Source organism: Tiliqua scincoides, chromosome 8, assembly GCF_035046505.1.
Source record: "Tiliqua scincoides isolate rTilSci1 chromosome 8, rTilSci1.hap2, whole genome shotgun sequence".
Lineage (NCBI taxonomy): Eukaryota > Metazoa > Chordata > Lepidosauria > Squamata > Scincidae > Tiliqua > Tiliqua scincoides.
In genome coordinates this window covers 4,219,103-4,225,776 of record NC_089828.1, presented here as the reverse complement: position 1 = coordinate 4,225,776, position 6,674 = coordinate 4,219,103, and the positions used below count along the sequence as shown (strand labels likewise).

Genomic DNA, 6,674 nt, shown 5'->3' with positions numbered 1-6,674 from the left:
GGGATGGACCACAGGTAAATTGGCTTCTGCTTCTCTATGGGGAATGGCCATAGCACAGTGGTAAACAATGTACTTTGTATGCAGAAGGGTCCAGGTTCAATCACTGACATCTCCAGATAGGGCAGGGAAATGTTTCTGGACAGCTGCTGCCAGCTGGCATAAACTATACAGTGCTGGATCAACCAATGGTCTGACTCTGTATAAGGCAGCTTTCTATGTGGGTTCTCCTAGTAGATATCTGGGCATGTCTAGTTGATTGGCAAGTGTTTCTCACTCCCAGCAAGAACAACAGCAACAACATAAAGATTCTTTTTCCTTCCTCATAAGAACATCAGAACAGCCCCACTGGATCAGGCCATAGGCCCATCTAGTCCAGCTTCCTGTATCTCACAGTGGCCCACCAAAGATAGATAAATACTTTATTAACGGTCATCCGACCAGCTACTCACAAAACAGCACAACAAAATACACAAAATTAAAACCAACATCCCTTTACACATTCATAAAATCATCAATTTATACTCTCAATTTTCTTTCTTATCAACTGTGCAGCATGGCAGAAACGGCCCACCCTGAGCGATATATCAGAATTTATATCAGATAGCAGAAAAGCAAGCTGCTCCTCCACCTGCATCCCCATTACAGCGCCAAAAATCGGGGAAGTGGCCCACCAAATGCCCCAGGGAGCGCACCAGATAACAAGAGACCTCATTCTGGTGCCCTCCCTTGCACTGGCCTTCTGACATAGCCCATTTCTAAAATCAGGAGGTTGCACATGCACATCATGGCTTGTAACCCATAATGGATTTTTCCTCCAGAAACTTGTCCAATTCCCTTTTAAAGGCGTCCAGGCCAGTCGCCATCACCACATCCTATGGCAAGGAGTTCCACAGACCAACCACATGCTGAGTAAAGAAATATTTTCTTTTGTCTGTCCTAACTCTCCCAACCCTCAATTTTAGTAGATGTCCCCTGGTTCTGGTGTTATGTGAGAGTGTAAAGAGCATCTCTCTATCCACTCTGTCCATCCCCTGCATGATTTTGTATGTCTCAATCATGTCCCCCCTCAGGCATCTCTTTTCTAGGCTGAAGAGGCCCAAACGCCGTAGCCTTTCCTCATAAGGAAGGTGCCCCAGCCCAGTAATCATCTTAGTCACTCTCTTTTGCACCTTTTCCATTTCCACTATGTCTTTTTTGAGATGCGGCGACCAGAACTAGACACAATACTCCAGGTGTGATCTTACCATCTGGAGTATTGTGTCCAGTTCTGATCGCCGCATCTCAAAAAAGACATAGTGGAAATGGAAAAGGTGCAAAAGAGAGCAACTAAGATGATTAGTCTTATTAACCCTCCCTCTGATGATTAGTCCTTCCTCTTAATTATGCTGCTGAAATGAAGAAAAGTTGTTGGGAAGGAAGCCAGGTGTGGGATTTTGTGTGAAAGGAGGACTATGGCTGAAAATGTACCCTTGGGTTAAATGTGCTCAGAGGCAATTGGTTCCTTATTTCAAATATTGTCTTCAACTCTGAACCCGCTGCTATCTCCCAGATTGTGGTTGTTGGACTGCAGGATTCTGGTGTAAGAATGAAGTAAGTCTGAGTACACCTGAGTACCCACCTGGAGTGTGTTCCAAAATTATCTGCCCTTCAGAGTGGTTCGATCGCTGATCAGGTAGGGTTCTTTGGCAGAGGGGTCAATGTGGAGTTAGCCGGATATGGGGAGTCTTGGAAAAACCTCATATACCTTTGCAAACTTTCATGTTATGGAAGACCCCCACATCAACAAAACTGATGGCATACAGAAGAAGCACTTTTACACAGGTGGCACTGACACACTGTTTTGAGAGCAATTTGGTTGAGCTTGCACAAGAAGCCTTTAGGAAAACCTGACACACACACTCGAAGTTGTGTGGTGGCAGTCCTGATTAGATGGCCGCCATCTTACCCAAACCTTCACTTTTAAAAGCCCTCCTTGCTTCACCTATTCCAGCTCTGTATATTCATGTACCTGGATCCACATTTGTGTGCATTTGGCGCAAGCTGGCTCCTGCTTCTGTGTCAGATTTACAGCCTTGTGGAGACCGAAAACTAACTAGGCTGTTACAGGAACCTCGACTCCTCTTGCCAACAATGACCACAGAAGGATGGCTTGCAGTTGGAGGCTCTTCTGTTTGATTTAAGCTCTGTTAACGCTGGAGAACAGCAAACCTTCAAAAATAACCTGCTTGTTCAGAAACAGTCAAGGGGTCTGGAATACCCGCTTGCCCTGCTGTTTATTTCTCTGGTGTATTTCTCAGTTTCCTGGACTAGACTAGAGCTTCTCTCTGTAGGTTTCCACTGCTAGGCTCAAGATCTCCCAGCGTACTTCAGCCTGCTACTTTTGCTGCTCTTCACTCTTGAGTTGGTGGGGCTCCTTCCCCCCCCCCTCAAGTACCATGATGGGTCACACCTCAGCCCTTTCATTGCTGTTTGTATAGCTTCAGTAAGTTGCCTGGTAGAGTTCTTTGCTCTGGTTCAGTGCTCAGTGAATGAGTGTGGCTGCCATTTTCTTCTCTGTTTTTGCCACTTCATGACTCTAATTCAGTGGTGGTGGTGATGATGATGATGATGATGATGATGATGAACAACTGTATTTATATACTGCTTTTCAACTAAAAGTTCACAAAGCGGTTTACAGAGAAAAATCAAACAACTGATGGCTCCCTGTCCCAAAAGGGCTCACAATCTAAAAAGATGCAAAAAGAACACCAGCAGACAGCCACTAGAAAAGACACTGCTGGGGTGAGGAGGGCCAGTTACTTTCCCCCTGCTAAAAAGAGGAGCACCCACTTGAAAAAGTGCCTCTTGCCCAATTAGCAGGGGTAATTAGTTCTCAAACCTTTTAGCATCAGGACCCACTTTTTAGAATGACAGTCTGTCAGGACCCACCAGAAGTGATGTCATTAACCTGGAAGTGATGTCATGGCTGTAAGTGACATCATCAAGCTGGGAATTTTTTAACACCCCCTCCCGAATACAACAAAATCAAATCAATTAAAGTAAATCAATTAAATGTTTACAATAAGTATAAGTTTACCCTGCATGTGCCCGATATCGTCTGATCTCGGAAGCTAAGCAGGGTCAGGCCTGGTTAGTACTTGGATGGGAGACCGCCTGGGAATACCGGGTGCTGTAGGCTTATACCATAGTCTTTCGAGACTGAAGGTTGCCAACCTTCTAAGTTTATAAACATTTATTTAAAATATAGAAGAACCCTTCTAACCCTCCCAAACAGCTGTTGATTTGTTTAAAAAATTCCCAAACATCCCAAAGGCTGAAATCCTATCCATGCTTACCTGGGAGTAAACCCTATTGACCATCATTGTTAAAAACATTGATTTTGTTCTAAGCTGGTCTGTGACCATAATAAAGATTTGATTTGATCTGGTTAAAAGCATAGACATAGTAGTATGTTCAAAGTATAGCTCTGTAATATTTCCCAAATGCAGTTGCATACCATGGTAGCATCAAGTCTAATATATTAAAAACAAAATACACATTGAAGTGAATGGAGATTCACCTGAAATTGGCTTGCGACCCAACTAGTGGGCCCTGACCAACTGTTTGAGAAATGCTGTTCTAATTCAGTCATAGGCACAGCATGTGTTGTACCTCCCATCAGTGCTCCCCCTCCTCCTGAGCTCTGGAGCTCCTTTGGCAAAGCTATGGACAGCCACCCACTCAACAAAGTGATGGCCTCTGGCAAAGAACATGTTCTGCTGGAGCCTTGTGATCTGCTGTACAAGCTTCATCTTGTACAGTTTGCCAGGATGAGTTGACCGCGTCAATTGTAGCCTACCAGGCCTTGAATGGGTTGGAAACCTGATCAGAAGTTCAGTATTTCTATGCTACACCAAACAGTCAGCAGTGATGCTTAGATGAAGAAAACTGGTTGATCAACTCGTCTTCTCTGAGGCTGATATGAATGGAGTTCTGCGGGGGCAGGAGCGACCCTGGGCCATTCAAGGAGAGCTCCATATATGTACCCTTCATTCTGTGCATGATGTAATCCTTAGCATGGAAGTGAGTGTGCTGTACATTGAGCTGGTTTTCAAGTGTTAATTGGCAGAAATTTTAAGCCCATCTCAAGTGCAGTGGCCCAGTTTTCAACCAAGACAGCTGCAGTAGTATATTGCGCGCACACACACACACACACACACACACACTCTCTCTCTCTCTCTCTCTCTCTCTGTGGCAAATCTGTATGTGATAGTGTACCAGTCCAGTCTGGGATGGGGGAAAGGCAGGATATAATTGACTGTTCCTCCAATATGCTAATTTTCTATGGACAGGGAATGTGTTTTTTGTTGGATATTTAATATAGGCTTTATCTGGGCCAACTTACCTCCAGCTTTAAGGGACTAGTTGGCATTTCTCTGCTGTCCATGCTGACCCAAACACTTAATATGCAATGGAAATGGTGCACCCAGCCTGCCCTGCCTTGTACCCTAAACCAGAGAGTTGTTGTTAAAGCAATGTCATGGCTAAGTTATTTTCAAAACAAGGAGCCTTCTTCTCATAGCCTATCCAAGTGAGTGGATGTAGGGGGGCAGAAGCATGATAATGGTGGCAGAGTATTGTCCCCCCCCATCCATGTGCAAGCATTTGAATGCATGGAACCAACACAGATATAACTGCACTCATATGTAAGAGTCATACACAATGGGGAATCCTGGAAAAACGAGCCTTGTGTGCAAGAGAGTCATACATGCATACAGTTGTACAAGTGTTGACTCCATGCAGACATTCAAATGTAGCAGCATTGGTTCCAGGTTGGAGAAATGTAGAACGGGCAATTTGGGCTCAAGATTTGTGCTCAAGAGAGGACGGACATCTTGCCTGAAACGGACCAGACCAGAGAAAAGCGCCAAACATAGAAAAAGTTGATATTCCATTACAAGCATGGCTAAAAATCATGAAAAAGAGAGGAAGTGAAAATGGTCATTAGGAGAGCTTTGAGGATGAAAGTTTCAATTGAGTTTGGCCAGCGCAGGGAGGGAACGTTTCATCCGCTCTTGTTCTGAGCTTAAAAGTAGGACAGAATATAGGAGCTTCATAATGATTTTCATTTTCAAAAAGTAATTACTTAAGGAGGCGGTTCCATCTGTTTGTTCTTTTTCCTGTCTGGTATTTGGTGTCCTTTGTGCAAAAGTCCTGGCCAGATTTTGAAATGAAGGGAGAGGTCAGCATCTGAACCAATGGCTCGTTAGTGCCCCTTTGATATACATGAACAATGGACCACGGCACAGTCTATATTCTTAAATCCAAACTCTTCTGACTTAAAGCACTGAGAGCGGTTCCTTGACTCCGACGATGGCTGTCTGTCTGACCAAACGCCCCGTCCTGATCCTTGAACAAGGAACAACTTGCACTAAGCATCTTAAAACAAAGAGAAAATCTTCCAGCCAGGCGTGATGTCCCAAGTGCAGAAGTGTACAGAACATTGGCAGTCGAAAAAGAAGAGTGAAATGTTGTGGTGGGCAGGAGATTTCCATGCTGGTCAGAGAGATGATCAGCTCAGCGACTTGAGGTGGGAGGAATGTGATCCAGCCCATGCAGGAATTTGAGGCAAAGAACAGCGAAGAGTCTTGTTGCACCTTCGAAGACAAATGTGTTGTGGCTTGTGCTTTCATCGATAATCCAGTTGATGAAGTGAGGTGCAAAGTGTTATTCCCCATCGTGGGAGAGGCCAAATGGACCAAGAAATTGAAGAGGTCCAGTTTGGAGCAATTCTGTATGCAGCAATATTTAAATAATACATACGGTGGCCATTCATAACAGCAGTAACTGGTGATAACAGAATCACCCTGACTCTGTGAATTAACCCTGTGGTTGAGTAGAAATCATGTGGACAGTTCAAGCCCATGTGTCTAGGGCTGGGGTCTGCAACCTGTGTTTTTAGAGCCGCATGCGGCTCTTTCAGCGGTCTGATGCGGCTCCCAAGTGGGGGCTGGAAGCGGGGCGCCTTCCCCGCAGCCGCCGCCCAGCCAGCCCAGCCCCGAGGGCGCCTCTCTCTGGCGCAATGTGCTGCGGGCGCTGGCTGCTGGTGAGTGCGGGGTCGGGGCACTGCCCTCGCCCACAGCAGCTCCTTCGGCAGGCAGGGGCAGGGGCGCTCTCCTACACCTGCTCTCCGTGCCCCACTGCGAGCAGGCACTGCGGGACAGGGCCGCTCGTGGTGGGCGTGGGGGGTGCTTTGCAGGGACCCCTGTGGCTGGGCAGGGAGAGCTGGCAGCGCTGGCGCGGCCGCGCATGGGCTCAGCGGGGAAGGGCAACAAAGGAAGGGGCAGCGGCGCTCTCCTGCACCAGCTCTCCGCACCCCACTGTGAGCAGGCGCCCACAGGCGCCCCACTGCGAGCAGGCGCGGGGGGCAGCCAGGCACTTCTTCCCTGCGCCCTTCCTTCCTTCTCCCTGCAGCGGCAGGGGGCTGAACCGCGGGACAGGGCCGCTGGTGGCAGGCGCGGGGGGGGTGCTTTGCAGGGACCCCTGTGGCCGGGCAGGGAGAGCTGGTGGCGCACGGGCTCAGCGGGGAAGGGCGGGTGAATGTGGCAAAGGGGGTGACAGCAAAGGGCAAATGTGGCAAAGGGGGTGACTCTCATAAGAACATAAGAACATAAGAACAGCCCCACTGGATCAGG

General features: G+C 47.3%; 1 pseudogene; it reads left to right on the top strand.

Moving 5' to 3' along the window:
- Positions 1–3,053: 3,053 nt before the first annotated feature.
- Positions 3,054–3,178, top strand: LOC136659830 (5S ribosomal RNA; annotated as a pseudogene).
- The last annotated feature ends 3,496 nt before the right edge of the window (positions 3,179–6,674 follow it).